At 44.3% G+C, this 20,734-nt stretch overlaps 1 long non-coding RNA gene across 4 annotated transcripts in view; it reads right to left on the bottom strand.

The window, feature by feature from the left end:
• Nucleotides 1–4,560: 4,560 nt before the first annotated feature.
• LOC142403064 (uncharacterized) overlaps nt 4,561–20,734 on the bottom strand; it is a 37,789-nt gene continuing 21,615 nt past the window's right edge. For 2 of the 4 annotated variants that reach the window (XR_012773591.1, XR_012773593.1), the window contains one exon: nt 4,561–6,870. This is a non-coding gene — a long non-coding RNA (uncharacterized LOC142403064). The remainder of the gene's footprint in view (nt 6,871–20,734) is intronic. The other 2 variants (XR_012773592.1, XR_012773594.1) reach the window with 2 other exon arrangements.

Raw genomic sequence — 20,734 nt, 5'->3', positions numbered from 1 at the left:
AGATGTTGTATACCGCCCCGGGAAATGGACCACCATGGAGAGAGGTATCCAGTACCTGAGGGAATTAGCTGTGCTGGAAGTGATTTATGGTGATCTGGACGATGTGCGGTCACCCACGGATCCAGACGAGGTCCAGTGCACAAGACCTATGTGGCGGAAGTTGGTACGGAACGCACCACTGTCGTGTGCCAACTCACTGGCAATACTGATCTGGAGAGACGAAGATGGTCCAACAGTGAATGAAGCTGCTAGTAACCTCCGAGAATACGAAGAAAGTATCTCTTCTTCCCTTGTCTCAGCTGTGGAGAAACTGTCCCGGAAGGTCCAGCGACTCGAAGAAGATATGTCCTACTCCCCACCAATACGGACCAGTCTCTCAGCTATTAGGAGTCAGCGTTCCTCTGCTCAAGGGAGAGGATATAGAGGGTACACACCACGGGGCACCCTATGGTTTTACTTGCGTGACCACGGAGAGGACATGAGGAAGTGGGATAGAAAACCTACCTCGACCCTAGAGGCACGGGTACGTGAGTTGCAAGGAAAAACAATCACCAAAGGGGGTTCTTCCAGGAAAATTGCTGCTCTGGTTTCCAGTGGACAGTTCCCCAGGCAGAGTAGAAGGGCTGATCTTACTCCTGATTTTAATGAAGAAACTCCTGACTCGTATATACAAGAAGTGGGTAATGAATATTGTGAACAGGATTAGGGGGGCCCTGCCTCCAGCCAGGAGGAGGAAAGGGACAATCAGGTTTACTGGACTGTATGGATTCGATGGCCTGGCACATCAGACCCACAGGAGTATAAAGCTCTTGTAGACACCGGTGCACAGTGTACCCTAATGCCATCAAGCTATATAGGGGCAGAACCCATCCGTATTTCTGGAGTGACAGGGGGATCCCAACAGCTAACTGTATTGGAGGCGAAGTGAGCCTAACTGGGAGTGAGTGGCAAAAGCACCCCATTGTGACTGGTCCAGAGGCTCCGTGCATCCTTGGCATAGACTACCTCAGGAGAGGGTATTTCAAGGACCCAAAAGGGTACCGGTGGGCTTTTCGTATAGCTGCCTTGGAGACGGAGGAAATGAAACAGCTGTCCACCTTGCCCAGTCTCTCAGAGGACCCCTCTGTTGTGGGGTTGCTGAGGGTCAAAGAACAACAGGTGCCAATTGCTACCACAACGGTGCACCGGAGGCAATATCGTACCAACCGAGACTCCCTGATTCCCATCCGTGAGCTGATTCGTCGACTGGAGAGCCAAGGAGTGATCAGTAAGACTCGTTCACCCTTTAACAGTCCCATATGGCCAGTGCGAAAGTCTAATGGAGAGTGCAGACTGACAGTAGACTATCGTGGCCTGAATGAAGTCACACCGCCGCTGAGTGCTGCTGTGCCGGACGTGCTGGAACTGCAATACGAACTGGAGTCAAAAGCAGCCAAATGGTATGCTACAACTGATATCGCTAATGCGTTTTTCTCAATCCCTTTGGCAGCAGAGTGCAGGCCACAGTTTGCTTTCACTTGGAGGGGTGTTCAGTACACCTGGAATCGACTGGTGTCGATTCATCTGCAATACATTGATGACAATGTATTGTCATTGTATCTGCATGTATGTATCTGAATGTATCTGATTGTATTGTATCTGTATCTGAATGTATTGTATCTGCAATACATTCATCTGCAATTGAAACATCTGCAATACATTAATGACATCATCATATGGGGCAATACAGCAGAGGAAGTTTTTGAGAAAGGGAAGAAAATAGTCCAGATCCTCCTGAAAGCCGGTTTTGCCATAAAACAAAGTAAGGTCAAGGGACCTGCACAGGAGATCCAGTTTTTAGGAATAAAATGGCAAGATGGACATCGCCAGATCCCAATGGATGTGATTAACAAAATAACAGCCATGTCCCCACCAACTAGCAAAAAGGAAACACAAGCTTTCTTAGGCCTTGTGGGTTTTTGGAGAATGCATATCCCAAATTACAGTCTGATCGTAAGCCCTCTCTACCAAGTGACCCGGAAGAAGAATGATTTCAAATGGGGCCCTGAGCAACGACAAGCCTTTGAACAAATGAAACAGGAGATAGTTCATGCAGTAGCCCTTGGGCTAGTCCGGGCAGGGCAAGACGTAAAAAATGTGCTCTATACCGCAGCCAGGGAGAATGGCCCTACCTGGAGCTTCTGGCAAAAAGCACCAGGGGAGACTCGAGGTCGACCCCTTGGGTTTTGGAGTCGGGGATACAGAGGATCTGAGGCCCACTATACTCCAACTGAAAAAGAGATATTGGCAGCATATGAAGGGGTTCGAGCTGCTTCAGAAGTGGTTGGTACGGAAGCACAACTCCTCTTAGCACCTCGACTGCTGGTGCTGGGCTGGATGTTCAAAGGGAGGGTCCCCTCCACACATCATGCAACTGATGCTACGTGGAGTAAGTGGGTTGCACTGATTACACAATGGGCTCGAATAGGAAACCCCAGTCGCCCAGGAATCTTGGAAGTAATTATGGACTGTCCAGAAGGCAAAGATTTCGGAATATCGCCAGAGGAGGAGGTGATGCGTGCTGAGGAGGACCCCTGTACAATAAACTACCAGAAAATGAGAAGCAATATGCCCTGTTCACTGATGGGTCCTGTCGTATTGTAGGAAAACATCGGAAATGGAAGGCTGCTGTATGGAGTCCTATACAAGAAGTTGCAGAAACTGCTGAAGGAGAAGGGGAATTGAGCCAATTTGCAGAAGTAAAGGCCATCCAGCTGGCTTTAGACATTGCTGAATGAGAAAAGTGGCCAGTGCTCTATCTCTATACTGACTCATGGATGGTGGCAAATGCCCTGTGGGGGTAGTTACAGCAATGGAAGCAGAACAATTGGCAGCGCAGAGGCAAACCCATCTGGGCTGCAGCACTGTGGCAAGATATTGCTGCCCGGGTAGAGAACCTGGTTGTAAAAGTACGTCACGCAGATGCTCATGTACCCAAGGGTTGGGCCACTGAGGAACATCAAAACAACCAGCAGGTGGATCAGGCTGCCAAGATTGAAGTGGCTCAGGTGGATCTGGACTGGCAACATAAGGGTGAATTATTTATAGCTAGGTGGGCCCATGACACCTCAGGCCATCAAGGAAGAGATGCAACATATAGATGGGCTTGTGATCGAGGGGTGGACTTGACCATGGACACTATTGCACAGGTTATCCATGAATGTGAAACATGTGCTGCAATTAAACAAGCCAAGCGGTTAAAGCCTCTGTGGTATGGAGGGCGATGGCTGAAATATCAATATGGGGAGGCCTGGCAGATCAATTATATCACACTCCCACAAACCCACCAAGGCAAGCGCTATGTGCTTACAATGGTGGAAACAACGACCGGATGGCTGGAATCATATCCTCTGCCCCATGCCACTGCCCGGAACACTATCCTGGGCCTTGGAAAGCAAGTCCTGTGGCGACATGGCACCCCAGAAAGAATTGAGTCAGACAACGGGACTCATTTTCGAAACAAGCTCATAGACACCTGGGCCAAAGAACATGGCATTGAGTGGGTATATCACATCCCCTATCATGCACCAGCCTCTGGGAAAATTGAATGATACAATGGACTGTTAAAGACTACACTGAGAGCAATGGGTGGTGGGACATTCAAACATTGGGATACACATTTAGCAAAGGCCACCTGGTTCGTCAACACTAGAGGATCTGTCAATCGAGCTGGCCCTGCCCAATCAAAACTTTTACACACTGTAGAAGGGGATAAGGTCCCTGTAGTACACATAAAAAACATGCTGGGGAAGACAGTCTGGGTTACTCCTGCCTCAGGCAAAGGCAATCCCATTCGTGGGATTGCTTTTGCTCAAGGACCCGGGTGCACTTGGTGGGTAATGCGAGAGGATGGGGAAGTCCGCTGTGTACCTCAAGGGGATTTGATTTTGGGTGAGAATAGCCAATGAACTAAATGGTATAATGTCAATTGTTTTATAATACTGTGTCATCACTTTTTCAATAAGGATCACTCAGATTAATGAAGAAGGAACTTCAATGAAAGCAAGCAAAGTGCAGTGGTGATGGAACCAGAACTGGCTTCAACATGCAACAATCCAACACCACAGACCATCTCTTCTGCCCTGAAGGACTATTATGACGGATGGAGCCCAAAGCTATGGACTAAACGAACTTAATTGTATTAGAAGGGGTAGAACCTGGGCATGACGTAAATGGTATAGAATAAGGGGTGGATACTGTCCTGGTTTCGGCTGGGATAGAGTTGATTTCCTTCCTAGTGGCTGGTGTAGTGCTGTGTTTTGGGTTTTAGTAATATTGATAACACGCCGATGTTTTGGCTGTTGCTAAGCGGTATTTACACTTGTCCAGGACTTTTTTTCCCAGCTCCCCATGCTCTGCCAGGTGCAGAAGAAGCTGGGAGGGGACACAGCCAGGACAGCTGATCCAAACTGACCAAAGGGCTATTCCATACCACATGATGTCATGCTCAGTATATAAAGCTGGGGAAGAAGAAGGAAGGGGGGGACATTTGGAGTGATGGTGTTTGTCTGCTGGAAGTGCTGCTTCCAGTATATTTCCAACAGGACATTTAGCTTTTATATGACATGCATCTCAAGGTGCTTTACAAAAATGATACTGTTGGTAAGCAGCTTGAGAAGTTCTGGATAAGCCAGGATGTACATACCAGTCCTGAAGATGGATTTAAAAGCTAAAACCAGAAACACAAATTGCCAAAGCCAGAGGAAATTATAAATCTGTATGTGTATGCAGCCGAAGGCCATTAGTCAGACACCTTGCTTTAGTATTAGCAGACACAGTTTTAATCTGTAACAGAAGGTGGAAACAGACTGAGGAGAGAAGGTTTAAGTTATAACATCCCTCTGCACTTCAAGGAGAGAGCAATCATGAATGTGAAGCTGATTAATGAGTTACAGAAGTAGAAGATAAGCCATTACAGCATTGCTGTACAACTGTATTTCAGTTTGCTGTCTGTGCTTTCTCTGCTGAAGAATGGCTTACATTACATTGCTTTCATTTTGAAAATGACCTGAAGGGAATCAGATTTTTGCCCCATTTAAGCTATAGAAGATAATCTAAGCATTTTTTCCCCCAGAGGACCTTTTTTGTTTTTTCTTCAAACTTTAAACAGCTGATCATCTCTGAAGCTGTAAGATCTGAGATAGGAGTAAATCTTCCATGGGTGGAAGTCCTTCCAGTCTCCATTATCTTGTCACACTATCAACTTCTCTATGAAGTCACCTAAACATCCATTTCTTTGAACATCTTTCCATGCCTGGTTTAGTCATGCTTGAGCTGTTGCAGTAAGAAACACTCGGCATCATTTGTTCCCAGCTGAATAACAATGAATAGGTTATGAACTGTTCCTTTTAGGATTCTTTCAGCCTTGGGTCCCACCTTTCCTACTGTTCCCCTTAACATACAGCAAACTCTTCTGCTCCCTAGATCTTTTCTGATGACAGGGCTGTGGATTTTTCTCAACAAGAAATCCCAACAGTGTGGACTGGCCTTTTTGGCTTTGGTCCTCTCCTATTAATTGTCCTGGCTGATCAGCAGAATGCCTTCTTTTTTTTAATCACTGTATTCTCTGTACTGTCCTTGTTCCTCCCCAGGGTTTCAGTTCTTCCCCTGGCTGAACAATGGAGTCCCCTCCATTGTTTCTTCCTCACTTGTGAGCCCAGTAGCTCTCTTCTTCTTCCCCATTACTTCACCATCTCTTCTCTCTTTCTTTGTTTTTGAGCACAGTCAGTTCCTCTTCTCCATTTCTTCTGTTTAACAATTTACCTCTTGTCTTTTTCTTGTGACCATGTTTCCCACAAATCATGTACCTCATCTAAGGTTCTGTCCTATTGTTCTGCAGACATCTGCAAACTTTGAGTTGTCCCTGCAGCCTTCTCTCTTCTCTTCTCTCCTCATTTCTTCAATGATGTTGCATGAGCAACTCCACTTCTGCCATTCTGTAGTTCTGAGGACTTGAATTTCAGCATTAGTGCTCCTTTAAAAAAGTTTTATATATGTTTTTCCCCTTGTATTTTCCCTAAAACTATGCCAAGGATATCTGGGGAAGATGGTAGCACAAGGAATGCACATGATAGAGATTGGGAAGACTTTTCTGATCTTCTTAATTCTTCAGCTTCACAGGACATTTAACCAAACAAGTAATCTTACCCAAGGTTCTGTCATTTATGCTAAGGTCTTTTGATACTAGTCAACTGAAAGATCAACAAACATACATTCTTACTGCAGAAGCTGCCACTGCTGCTGTATTGTAACCATTTCTAAAACTGAGCCATCTCCCCATAAAATCCTATCTGCACCAGGAGAGGTTCAGACTTGACATTAGGAAGCATTTCTTTACCGAGAGGGTAGTCAAACACTGGAACAGGCTTCCTAGAGAGGTGGTTGATGCCCCAAGTCTGTCAGTGTTTAAGAGGCATTTGGACATTGCCCTTAACAACATGCTGTAACTTTTGGTCAGCCCTGAAGTGGTCAGGCAGTTGGACTAGATGATCGTTGTAGGTCCCTTCCAACTGAACTATTCTATTCTAACATTCTCAAAGGTCATCTGGGATGTTAAGTCAAACTTGCAAAAGCCAGGAGATACTGTAAGTAATATGGTCTCTTGTTCATCAGGTTCCTGTGGTCTGTCTTGTTCCTCTTCCCCTCTATCCTGTCCTTTTGACTCCTGTCCACCACCTCCTCTTCTAACTGGGTAACCAGCTCCCTCCCCCATCATTACACATTTAAAGCTCTCCTCACCAGGTTGGCCAGCCTGTTGGCAAATATGCTCTTACATTACATCATCAGGTGCATCCCATCTCTCCCTAGCAGTCCTCAAAGTGGGTCCTGTGTCTGTAAAAAGAAACAAACAAAAAAATCATCACTCTATCACTGACACCAGCTGTGCAATCAGGTATTGACCTGCAGGGTCCATATGTTTCTCCCCAAGATTTTCCCCTGCACCAGCAGGATTGAGAACACCTGGGCCCCCATCCCTTTTACCCTAGGGCCATGTAGTGACTCTTGATGTGCTCAAGGTCCCCCTGTCACAATAATTGGTGCCCATATGAATAAGCAGCAGGGGGTAACAATCCAAGGGCCAGGCAAGCCTTCTCAGTCTCTCCATGACAGCCTGGATCTAAGACCCCATCAAGCACCAAATGTCCCTAGACAGCAGGTGGGAGGTTCTGTTCCCCTCAGGACAGAGTCTCCCACTGCTATCACTTGCTGCTTCCTCTTGGTGCTGATGCATAGTTTAGGCTTGGTTGACTCTGATGCCTCCCACAGGCATTGCTTTTTCCCCCTTGTCTGCTACCAGGACAAGGAACTTAATCTGCAGTTGCAGATCTGCAAGTGGAAATTTCTCTTGAACTCAGAAAGCAAAGCACGCATGCTCACACATATACATATTTGCAGACTAACTGAGACATCTTCCATAGGTGACTCACCTACCATTTCATGCGATTCTGTGAAACAGAAGTTCCCCTTGCTCACTCCCACTTCCTAGGGCCAATAGACCCTCTTTTTGCTGCTAGAAATACCTGCCTTGTTCATTGATTAACCTCCATATTTTTTTTTTAACGAATGAAGCATGCAGCCTGTAAGCAACAGCTTCCTCTAAGGGTACACCCCCAGAGCAAGTCTGTTCATGGCATGGAATGGGGCAGGAGTCCCATAGGTTAAAAAAAACCCATATGGTAATGCAAATAAACAAGAGAGCTGTGTTAAAGCTGTGAGAACAGTATTACTTCAGATATTTCAAATTTCTAACCACTTAACTTTGCAACTCTAATGTTAGCTATTTTTGGATGCAGTATTTTACTTGCAGAACAGATACCACTCCAAAGGTAGAAAATATAAATGAGGCAATCTATTTAGGAATACTACATTTTTGCATTATATGTCTAAGGTGGGATTTTTACATTGCATATAGTGTTGACCTAACTGCTTTTCGTAGTACATCCTTACCTAGTAATAGAGGATGAATAAGCAATGTTTTTAAGTTCTGCAGTATTGAGTACTATTTCACTTTTCAAGAACTGTGGCATAGTACAATTACTTCCTTTCTCCTTCCCAGGAGAGGCTATGCTCACATTTGGTTCTTATTCTGCAGGTCCTGTTGTGGAAAGCTAATAAGGTTTTTGAGGAACTGACAGATATAAAGAGGCAGTTCCACAAGGCTTTTTACACAGTGAGAGCATATCTGAACTGTGACAGGTACTCAGTAGGTCTCCTGGATACGACCAAGCAGAAGGTAAGTATTTACATGTTTGTTGTACTAACACAGCATGTCTTTCTGCATTGCTGCTAGCCACTGAGGGGCAATTTCTGGGGATGTTTTATTTTGGCAGTCAAAGTGCAAATCAATTTTGAGTCATAATTACTGGGGGGGGAGCATTTTTTCATGCATTTTATACAAATGAAGAACCTGGGGATACAGAAAGAAGGGGTAAATGAGAGAACTTATCACTGGAAACCTGGGATGGGCTGGATATAGAGAATGAATATGGAGCCAGAGGCTGGGAAGACAAAAGGAGGGGGAAAAATGTGTCTGACCATTAAACAGCATTCTGGCTAAAGCCTGGAATGCAAACCCAAAGTCTGTGGATAGCAAAAGTATAGTAAGATATCTGTGAAACTCCCAGTAGCATCTTCAAGCACTCATCCACATAAATGATATCTAGGCTGTTAGGTGAAATATAGATACATGCAAATACAAAATGAGAGAAGTCAAGTTACTTGTGCAACACTAATTAGATACCACTGTTTACACCTTTAACAATTGTTGTGGGTTAACCCTGGTATTTGGGTCGATGCCCCATGCCTGTCAGTATTTGAGGCATTTGGACAATGACCTTAACATGCTTTAACTTTTGGTCAGGCAGTTGGACTAGATGATCATTGTAGGTCCCTTCCAACTGGAACTAGATGATCATTGCAGGTCCTTTCCAACTGCAACTATTCTATTATATTCTAATGAAGCAGAGGTCCAATAGATAAGCAGTACATGATCACATATTGCTTTATACTGCACCTGACACTTCCTAAATTATGCACACAATTCTGCTACCTAAAAAATGGTCTAGCTATATTGTTTTGCACTTTGTGTATAGAGTACCTAAGACAGCATGGTAGAGCAGCAGGTATTTTGCGGTTTAAGGCAGAATACGCTTTTCTACGCTAAAAATATTACTTTCATTTTAACAACAGGAATGTTTTGATTTGTGGCCAGTCCTGCTGGGAGAAGCTCTCCCTTACTTGGGAACCTTGTACTCCTGATGGCAGAGTAAGTAATAACTAGCTATTTTTTTCCTCTCCTGTCTGGCTGGATTCTCCCACCATTAATTTTAACACCACTCTTTTTATTTGTAGGAAATAGTCTTTTACAAAGTTATTGATTATATCTTACATGGAAAGGAAGATATTAGTTATCCCATGAATACACTAAATATTGGTAGCCAGCCTACTGCTGTTGTTTCTGCATAGTATATAATGATACAGAGCATAGCTGAAACAAAGACTCCCTGTGATTTAATGAAATCCATAAGGAAATGGAAACTTTCTCCACAAATCACTGTCACTCATACTCTCTTAACTCTCCAAACTGTGGTTTCCAGAAGATCTCCTCTCATCTTTGGTCTCCCTTCACCCCCTCCTTCCAAAAGATGAGAGGAGAAAAGCAGAATCTCTCTCTGATTGAACTTTCTAGACAATTATCAAATACAACAAGTTTCTTTGTCTCTCACAGCTCTTCTTTCTATGTATACCCACACCATGTTCTTTTCACCTCCTGAGATGCCTTCTTTTGTACCCTTCCACCTCCCTAAACACCCTCACTTTCCACCCTTTCTCATGCAGCTTTTCAAAATGGAAATTCTCTTGGTTCATCCAGCTACTCCATCATTCAAAACATATGAATATCAATACACCAAAGTAGAATGTGGCTGAATGTCAAGTGACTGACTGAAATATCTGCCATACCAGAAGTTTCATCTAACTCTGGGCCACACTATTCTGAATCTACATAAGTTAGATATCCAACTTCATGTATCAGGAAGGCCTGCCATTATTTTTGTAAAGCATTGTTCAGAAGTTCAGCCTGGATAAGACTGGCAGGATTTGTCACACTTTTTACCTGACTGTTTCTTTTATCTTTCTGTGTGTTTAAATCCCAAAACACAATCCCCACTTCTAGTTACATCTTTTTCTTCTAAGTGAAATACTCGAAAGACTGCAGTATTTTATGAGCTATTCTGTATTGAATCCTTGGTAAGAGTCCTCCAGCCTTAGTTACTAGAAGGAGCCTAATTCCATATAAAACATTTACTTATGTGAATAATTTTTGCTTGCACAATTAAGTCCTTTGAACATAACAGGACTGCTTGATAACTAAGAATGCACCATGCAAATGAGGGTTGTGCAATTCATCAGATACATTTCATCTCCATGATTATCATTAGTATTATGGTAAATCTATATCCTGATTTTTCCCTTTCATTCAGAAATCCTACCCCAGAACACTGGGCACTTGTTACTGGACTCCCAACATATGTGGCTGAAAGCGGATTTGTGAGTACTTACCTTAGATTTTATTAAGGGTTTCTGACAGGAAGCCAAGCTAACAATGCTTTTCAACAGTTTTTGAGTTTAGTATTTAAATTTCACAGTGCTCACATTGTAAACACACAATGTTTTTGTGACTCTCTAGATTTGCAACATTATGAATGCTGCTGCAGATGAGATGTTTAACTTTCAGGTACTGTGAAAGCTCCCAGTGCTATCAAGAATTCTTTTTTTGTTTACAGAAATGCAATTTAGAATCGGTATTAGGCACATAATGCTCCTTTAGTTCATAGCTTTGATGTAAACAGGGAGTGCTGATGCATTTAGAAAATATATTAAGTATATGACCTCTTTCTGTTTGCTATTGCTTCAAGGAAGGTCCTCTGGATGAATCAGGATGGACTATCAAAAATGTTTTTTTTTTCTTTCCATGCCAATAGCCAACAAAAAAAGAAATCGTGGGCATTGTCACATTTTATAACAGAAAAGATGGGAAACCATTTGATGAGCAAAATGAGACTCTCATGGAGGTATAGTTCTTTGCTATATCTGAGAATAGTTCAAATGTTTGATAAAGGTCATTGTGGCTCATTGTTGTCCACTTGTACAAGCAGCCTCCAATGTTCTTCAGCTATCTTGGTTTCTTTTTTCTTTGTATATATATTTATATATCTTTTTTTGCTTATATAGGTATTAAGCAGTAGCTTGAGGACTGTGAAATTAACTATATGAAGTTTAGGCTCTTTCAGTTTTCTGGAAGCTAAGCAGATGATATAGCATTGTATCAGAATTGTCAATACATTTTCATGATCTCCTTTCAGGGCATCCATGCACAACTAGCATATGGCCATCTAGCCCTTTCCTGGAGCACCCAGGACTTATGAAATACTCTGTGGAGCTGTGTATGGAATGTTCAGTCTGTTGGAGGAAGAAGCCTTTCTGCACCTAGCTGTGTTTGCATCATTTAGTTTTAGCATTCTTTGATCTGACATCTAACTATAAGCAGCTGCTGTGTAGTAACATGGCCATTTTGACCTATTGTCTAAAGGTGTAATAGTTTGAGTCATATGGACCAGATGGCACACAACACATTGCACAAAACTGGCACGCACATCTATGAGGAATAGGGTGGCCAGCTATTGTATCTGTCAACGACAACTATAACTTAAGCCAGTGCTGTTGCAAAATGTTACTATGCTAGCCTCAAATCCTGTAGAGACATCCAGCTCTTGGCTTCTCTTGAAAAAGAGTTTTGTTAGCAAAGAAAAGGACTGAGTTACCAATTCAATTTACATTGGTCACTGAACAGCAAAAATGCTAAGACCAAAAAGTCATTAAACACGTATGAAAGGTGACCAGACCATCTTGCTTTCCATTCCAGATCTCAAGGTTCCCAGACCTGCTCTCACAGTTCTGATGTCTGCCTTAACACAAGCACAGTGTTATACTGACACCAAACTAGCTTTCCATATGCTGAAATGGACTGAGGTTCCTTGAGCCTCTATAGTACAGATACTCCTGAGATCTAGGCAGATTTGTCAGTTGAAGGGTTAGTGTACCAAAGAATCAATAGTTGTTAGGAACCGACAGGTTCAGAACATACACACAATCACTTGTTGCTAGATTGTGGCCAGTCTAGAGCTTATGTTTTCCTAAAAGTATATCATGTAACATAATATTTCTGTGTCTTTAAGGAACAGACACTTTGGCTATTTCACTGTTTCATTCTTTTTGCCTCTCCAAGTCCTTGACACGGTTTCTGGGCTGGTCCATACTCAATACAGATACATATGATAAGATGAACAAGCTGGAGAACTGGAGGGACATTGCTCAGGGTATAGTGCTCTACCACGTGAAATGATATGGATGAAATTAAAGAAATTTTGGTACTGTCTCAAAGTGTGTATCATACCTCCTAGTGTACTGAAGTGTGGACTGGTCAGTGTTGAATAGCAGCTGTGTCTGTGGATGTAGTACCTCCAATCCGAAATGAATGCTTCTGTCCCATAAGAGTTGTTCAAACTTTTGCAAGAGGGACTATGTTCTCCCCTGCTCTGAGCTCCACTGCTTCTGATAGGGAAAAAGTGCAAGGAGCCATTATCTGGGAGTACTCAGAGCTCCATTCTAGGGCTTTTTTTTTTTTCCCCCTTCTCTTGGGAATTGCTAAGGCTCAACCAGATGTCTGATAAGAACAATTTCCACTGTACAGGCCCTTTAGTAACAGAACTTCTCCTTCCTACCCTCACACCTTAGGCTACCTCTAAAGTGTGAAAGCAGCACTCAGGCAGGCAACTCCTTACTGTCCTGCACTATGGCAGAACAGAAAGGAAAGTCTTTATTTTGATATGAGACTGACTGTGGTCTCCATTCTACCTTGGAATGCTGAGCTATGTTCTTTATAGTTTGTTCAGTAGCAGCAGCAAAGCCAAGCCTAGAGGTGGATTCACACAGATGCTACTCCAGAGCAGGACTACCCAGTGGGGTAATGGAGGGACTAATTCAGTCTCTAGAACCTCCTTGATACAGAGGATGCATAAGTTAAAGAATAGAGCTGTGACACTGTGTCCAGGAGAATTTTTGTAAGTGAGGGGAAAAAAAATAACCTATCTGGGGTGAAAAAAATAATCAGTGAACATGAATATGGCAACCTACCAAAACCATGGAAGTGAGACACTTCTATAATGAAAAATTGTCTTAGTAAATATCAGAAATGGAAGTAAAGTCCAGAAAAGAAAACAATTCAAATGAGAGTACTGTCCCAGATGGCACACTAGAATGTCCCAAAGCTGTACTTTGGGCTGATGCTTTGACTAGTGGGGAAGCTTTAATTTTGCAGTGCTCTCTGAGGCTCTCTGTCTCAAAACAATCTGGCCCTAGCTGTTTGTTTAAAATAGGACAGTTACAGGGTGGACCAAGTGCAGTGCAGGTGCTTGGTAACCTCAGCATAATAGGAGACTCAGGATGCTGTCAGGAGCATCCTGGTCATGAGGAGTCTGCTTTTTGCCAGGAGGGTACCCACACAGGAAGCACTATGGCTGGCACTGCTTTGCAATACCTGCAGAAACAAAGTACCTAAAAGCATGAAGGAGCTGCTCTGATCAGTCAAGTCTCTACTGAAGAATTAAGGCAGCTTCAGATCACACTGCTTTTGCAATGCTTGCTGGCTGTACTGACTTACCACTTTTTAGAGTTCATTGAAAAAAATGTAAGTGCAGGGTTGACTGCTGCTTTGCATACAACAGGGTCTTGGGGGGATTTAGCTGGGAAAGTATGCAATGACTGCTGTTTTTCCTGTTCCTCTTGTTGGACATAAATATGTAGCTACTTGGGAAGAAAAACAACAAAAAAAAAGAATCAACTGTGTCTCAGTTTTAAAAAAGTATAACAAACTTAAGTAACTAATGGGGCACTTCTTGTTCATAAGTACTGTACTAATGCCTTTAATTTTTCATTTACACACAGATCTCAAAATCCTTTAGCAAAGCTTCATGGCTCTTCAATTTTAGAGAGACACCATTTGGAATTTGGAAAGTTTTTGATGTCAGAAGAGATTTGTAATGCACAGTTAATGTAAGAACCTGAATAACCTGCTTTCAGTAAAACTCAAGCAACTATTGATAGAGCTGTCAACTTCTGTGATTCCTGTGTGTAGGGTCAAGATCTTTCTCTGGTTTGGATTTCTGAGAAATTGCAGCAGTCCCATCCCCCAATATTATAAGAGATTAGACCCCAACATATAGTGAATTGGGCTTTTAACCCTCACACTTTATGACTGCAACTGAAGCTATTAAATAAAGACATATTTGAGAAAGGAAGATGACCAGCAGCACATAACAAACCAATGCTTAGATTTCTTGGCAGCTTCTTTCATTTGCTTTTCAGTCACTGATTATATGTCAGAACCTCAACTGGAGACAACACAAGCACATAATTTACCTGATGGAAACTGCCATTATAGCAACAGACTTGGCATTTGTCGTGGTTTAACCCCAGTCGGCAACTAAGTACCACACAGCCACTCATTCACCCTCCCCCCCCAGTGGGATGGGGGAGAGAAGCGGAAAAAAAAAAAGTAAAACCCGTGGGTTGAGATAAAGACAGTTTAATAGGACAGCAGAGGAAGAGGAAATAATAATAATAATGATAAAAGAATAAACAAAACAAGTGATGCACAATGCAATTGCTCACCACCCGCTGACCGATGCTCAGCCCATCGCCGAGCAGAGATCGCTGCTCCCCGGCCAATTACCCCCCCAGTTTATATGGGCGAATATGAACAACGAATGTCCCCCCCTTCCTTCTTCTTCCCCAGCTTTATATATTGGGCATGACATCATATGGTATGGAATAGCCCTTTGGCCAGTTTGGGTCAGCTGTCCTGGCTATGCTCCCTCCCAGCTTCTTGTGCACTTGGCAGAGCAGGGGAAGCTGAAAAGTCCTTGACTAGTGTAAGCATTACTTAGCAACAACTAAAACATCAGTGTGTTATCAACATTATTCTCATACTAAATCCAAAACACAGCACTATACCAGCTACTAGGAAGAAAATTAACTCTATCCCAGCTGAAACCAGGACAGTATCCACCCCTTATTCCATACCATCTACATCATGCTCAGGTCTCACACTATCCAATACATTCTCATTACCCACCATCACCCTTCCCATCCTTTGATATAATACACACATAGCATTCCCTTAGTCTATGGACCACCCCTATAAAATGTCTGTAAAATGTTCATAAATGTCCACAAAATGTCCACTGAGTTCATTTAGTCCATGACTTTGGGCTTCATCTCTTATGGTTGTTACTCAGGACAGGAGAGGTGGTGTGTTGCTTGGAGTTATTGGGCACCAAAGCCAGCTCAGGTCAGGTCACTGCTGCACTTGCACTGCTTCTTGTGAGGCTTGTCCTCCATTGGTTCAGGTGGTTCCTGCTATAGTAATTCCTATAACATGCAACTCAAATCATGGGTTACAACAATTTAAAGGTATTTCCATTACAATCTCCACCCCTGGTCCCTTTGCACCAGGATATAGGGTTTAACATTGCAATAAACTCCTCCCCTTGCTCCTAGCCTGGCTAGCAACAAGGGGTTCCTGCTATAGTAATTCCCACAACATGCAACTCAAAACCCAGGTTACAACAATTTAAACGTATTTCCATTACAATCTCCACCCCTGGTCCCTTTGGACCAGACCATCAGGTTTAACATTGCAATGAAGTCCTCCCCTTGCCCCTGCTCCAGCTTGGACTTATCCATAGACTGTAGTCCCTTCAGAAGTAAACTTGCTCCAACATGGCCTCATGCACAGCCACTGATGCTTCAAGGTGTACCTGCTGCAGAATGGACTTTATCCACAGCCACAGATGCTTCAAGGTGTACCTGCTGCAGCATGGACTTCATCCACAGCCACAGATGCTTCGAGGTGCACCTTATCCAGCGTGGACATATCCATGGGCCACAATCCCTTCAGAGGTATACCTGCTGTGGCACAGACATAACCATGGCCACAGACGTTTCAAGATATACCTGCTCTGGCATGGGCTAATCCATGGGCACAGACGCTTCGGGGTGTCCTGCTCCCACGTGGATTCATCCACAGGTCACAGTCCCTTCGACTCGAGTTCACACCGGAGTTCCAGCCTGTCCAGTACAGCAGCACAGAAACAGCAGCGATGCCCTGGCCATCTGCCAGCCCAGGCGCATGGCCATTGCTGTTATCAAAATGTTCCCAGGCACAGCAGAATAAGGTGATAAGCAGTACAGCAGCACGGCAAGCAATGAAAGCAAAAAGCAGCCACTAACGAGCCCTAGACTCTAATATACAGTAAGGCAAGCAAGCCCCATGGCAAGCACAGAAGCCTGCTGATTAATAGCTAAACAGCAATAACAGCTATAAATTCTATCTAGCACATTCCAATCAAATCTGTCATTATCTCGAACCCTTCGAGCCCCACGTTGGGCGCCAAAAAAGGACTGTTGTGGTTTAGCCCCAGCTGGCCACTAAGCACCACACAGCCACTCGCTCACTCCCCCCGCAGTGGGATGGGGGAAAGAATCAGAAGAGTAAAAGTAAGAAAACTCGAGGGTTGAGATAAAGACAGTTTAATAGGTAAAGCAAAAGCTGCGCACGCAAGCAAAGCAAAGCAAGGAATTCATTCACTCCTTCCCATGGGCAGGCAGGTGTTCAGCCATCTCCAGGAAAGCAGGGCTCCATCACGTGTAATGGTTACTTGGGAGGAAGGCAAATGCCATCACTCCGAATGTCCCCCCCTTCCTCCTTCTTCCCCAGCTTTATATACTGAGCATGACATCATGTGGTATGGAATAGCCCTTTGGTCAGTTTGGATCAACTATCTTGGCTGTGTTCCCTCCCAGCTTCTTCTGCACCTGGCAGAGCACGGGAAGCTGAAAAGTCCTTCACTAGTGCAGCAACAACTAAAACATCTCTGTATTATCAACACTGTTTTCAGCACAAATCCAAAACATAGCCCCATACCAGCCACTATAAAGAGAATTAACTCTATCTCAGCTGAAACCAGGACAATCATAGAAGGTGATCAAGTTGGTCAAGCATGACTTCCCTTTGGTGAATCCATGCTGACTCCTCCTGATGATTTTCTCATCCTTAATGTGCCTTCAAGTGGTTTCCAGGATTAGCTGCTCCATCACCTTCCCAGGGATCGAGGTGATGCTGACTGGCCTGTAGTTCCCTGTGTTCTGGGTTTTTCCAAGGCCCAGGATGGTGTTTCAGGCAGTGGTATGGATTACAGGCTATGCTTCCAGCTACCCGCTAGTTGCTTCCACCACTGTAAGCACATAGTGCTTTCCTTGGCAGGTTCGTGGCCATGGTCCAATATAGTCAATTTGCCAGGCCTCGCCATATTCATATCCTACCCACCACCCTCTACCCCAAGGAGGCTTTACCCACTTGGCTCACTTGATTGCAGCACGTTTCGCATTCATGAATGACCTGGGCAATGGCTTCAGTGATCAGGTCCACCCCTTGATCACAAGCCCATCTGTATATTGCATGTCTCCCTAGATGTCCCCATGTTTCATGGGCCCATGAAGCTACGAATAGGTCACTCTTATGCTCCCAGTCCAGGTTCACCTGAGCCACTTCAATTTTGACAGCCCGGTCTACCTACTTGCTGTTTCGATGTTCTTCAGTGGCGCAGTTCTTGGGCACGTGAGCATCTATGTGATGTACCTTTACATCAATGTCTTCTACTCAGGCAGCAACGTCTTGTCACAATGCAGCAGCCCAGATGGGTTTACCTCTGCGCTGCCAGTTGGTCTGTTTCCGTTGCTGTAGCCACCCCCACAGGGCATTATCCACCATCCAGGAGTCAGTATAGAGAGAGAGCACTGGCCACTTTTCTCATTCAGCAATCTCTAGGGCTAGTTGGATGGCTTTCACTTCTGCAAACTGACTCGACTCACCTTCTCCTTCAGTGGCTTCAACGACCTGTTGTGTGGGACTCCACACAGCAGCTTTCCACTTACGATGGTTTCCTACAACATGACAGGATCCACCAGTAAACAGAGCATAACGCCTTTCATCTTCTGATAACTCATTATATGGTGGTGCCTCTTGGCCACTGGTCACCTCCTTGGGTAATGCTCAAAAATCTCTGCCTTCTGCCCAGTCCATGATCTCTTCCAGGATTCTTGGGCAGTTGGATTTCTCCAGTCGAGCCCATTGCATGATCAATGATACCCACTTACTCCACATAATGTCAGTTGCCTATATGTAGAGGGGACCCTTCCTTTGAACATCCAGTGTAGCACAGGCAGTTGTGGAGCCAAGAGGAAGTGTGTTTCTGTACCAACAACATCTGAAGGGGCTCTAACCTCCTCATAGGCTGCTAGTATCAGGGTGTAGTGTGCCTTGGATGCTTGATACCCCCAGCTCCAAAACCCTAGATGTCGACCTCGATTTTCTCCTGGTGCTTTCTGCCAGAGGTTCCAGATGAGGCCATGCTCCCCAGCTGCAGTGTAGAGCATGTTTTGCACAGCTGGTCCTGTATGGACAGGTCCAAGGACTACCACATGAGCTATCTCCTGTTTGATCTGCTCAAAAGCCTACTGTGGCTCAGGGCCCCACTCAAAATACTTCTTCTTATGGGTTACTCGATAGAGAAGGCTAACAAGCTGACTATAACCCAGAATATGCATTCTCCAGAAACCCACAACACCTAGGAAAGCTTGTGTTTCTTTTTTGTTAGGTGGTGGGGAAATGGCTATTATCTTACTGATTACATCCATAGCTAAGGCACTGTTGGAGTTGAATTTGGCAAGGGATGTGAAGAATAATAAGAAGGGCTTCTACAGGTACGTTGGTCAGAAAAGGAAGATTAAAGAAAATGTACCCCCCCGATAAATAAGACAGGACCGCTAGTGACAATTGACATGGAGAAGGCTGAGGTACTCAACAACTTTTTTGCCTCAGTTTTCAATGCCAATCTCTCTTCCCACACCTCTCAAGTCCCTGAACCTAAAGGCAGGGACTGGGGGAATGAAGTCCCTCCTACCATAGGAGAAGACCAAGTTCGAGACCACCCAAGGAACCTGAACATACACAAGTCCATGAGACCCGACAAGATGCATCCCGAGTCCTGAGAGAACTGGCTGATGCAGTTGCCAAGCCACTCTCCATCATATTTGAAAAGTCATGGCAGTCAGGCAAAGTCCCCAGTGACTAGAGAAAAGAGAAAATCATACCCTTTTTTAAAAAGGGTAATAAGGAGGACCCTGGGAACTACCAACCAGTGAGCCTCACCTCTGTGCTCAGTAAGATCATGGAACAGATCCTCCTGGAAGACATGTTGAAACATATGGAAGGCAGGGAGGTGATTCAAGACAGCCAACATGGCTTCACCAAGGGCAAATTGTGCCTGACTAATCTAGTGGCCTTCTACAATGGAATGACTGCATCAGTGGACAAGGGAAGAGCTACGGATGTCATCTACCTGGACTTCTGTAAGGCCTTTCATACAGTCGTCCACAAAATCCTTGTCTCTAAATTGGAGAGATATGGATTCGATGGATAGACTGTTACATGGATAAGGAATTGGCTGGATGGCTGCATCCAAAGAGTCACAGTCAACCTGTTCATTGTTTTGATGTTCTTCAGCGGCGCTGTTCTTGGGCATGTGAGCATCTACATGACATAATTTACAGCAATTTTACAGTAGAGGGGATGTTTCCTTTGAACATCCAGTGTAGCACGGGCAATCGCGGTGCCAAGATGAGATATGCTTCTGTACCAACAACTTCTGAAGTGGCTCGAACCCCCTCATATGCTGCTAGTATCTCTTTTTCAGTCAGGGCGTAGTGGGCTTCTGATCCTCAATACCCCCAGCTCCAAAATCCTAGAGGTCGACCTTGGGTTTCTCCTGATGTTTTCTGCCAGAGGCTCCAGGTGAGACCATGCTCCCTGGCTGCGGTGTAGAACACATTTTGCACAGCTGGTCCTGTACAGACAGGCCCAAGAGCTACCACACAAGCTATCTCCTGTTTGATCTGCTCAAAGGCTTGTTGTTGCTCAAGGCCCCACTCAAAATAGTTCTTATTTTGGATCACTTGATAAAGAGGGCTCACAAGCTGACTATAACATGGAATATGCATTCTCCAGAATCCCTTAAGGCCTAGGAAAGCTTGTGTTTCCTTCTTGGTAGCTGGTGGGGACACAGTTGCTATTTTATTGATCAGATCCATAAGCATGTAACAATATTCATCCTGCCATTTTACTCCCAAGAACCGGATCTCCTGTGCAGGTCCTTTGACGTTGCTTCATTTTATAGCGAAACCAACTTTCAGAAGAACCTGAAATTTTTTTTTTCTATCTTTCCCTTCTCAAATGCTTCTGCTTTCTTGCCCCACACAATGATGTCATGTGCTGGTTGTGGCTGGGATAGAGTTAATTTTCTTCATAGTAGCTAGTATGGGGCTATGTTTTGGATTTGTGCTGGAAAGAGTGTTGATAATACAGCTATGTTTTAGTTACTGCTGAGCAGTGCTTATGCAGAGTCAAGGCCTTTTCTGCTTCTCACACCACCCCACAAGCGAGTAGGCTGGGGGTGCACAAGAAGTTGGGAGGGGACACAGCTGGGACAGCTGACCCCAACTGACCAAAGGGCTATTC

Source organism: Mycteria americana, assembly GCF_035582795.1.
Source record: "Mycteria americana isolate JAX WOST 10 ecotype Jacksonville Zoo and Gardens chromosome W unlocalized genomic scaffold, USCA_MyAme_1.0 Scaffold_33, whole genome shotgun sequence".
Lineage (NCBI taxonomy): Eukaryota > Metazoa > Chordata > Aves > Ciconiiformes > Ciconiidae > Mycteria > Mycteria americana.
This window is presented reverse-complemented; position numbering and strand designations above follow the sequence as displayed.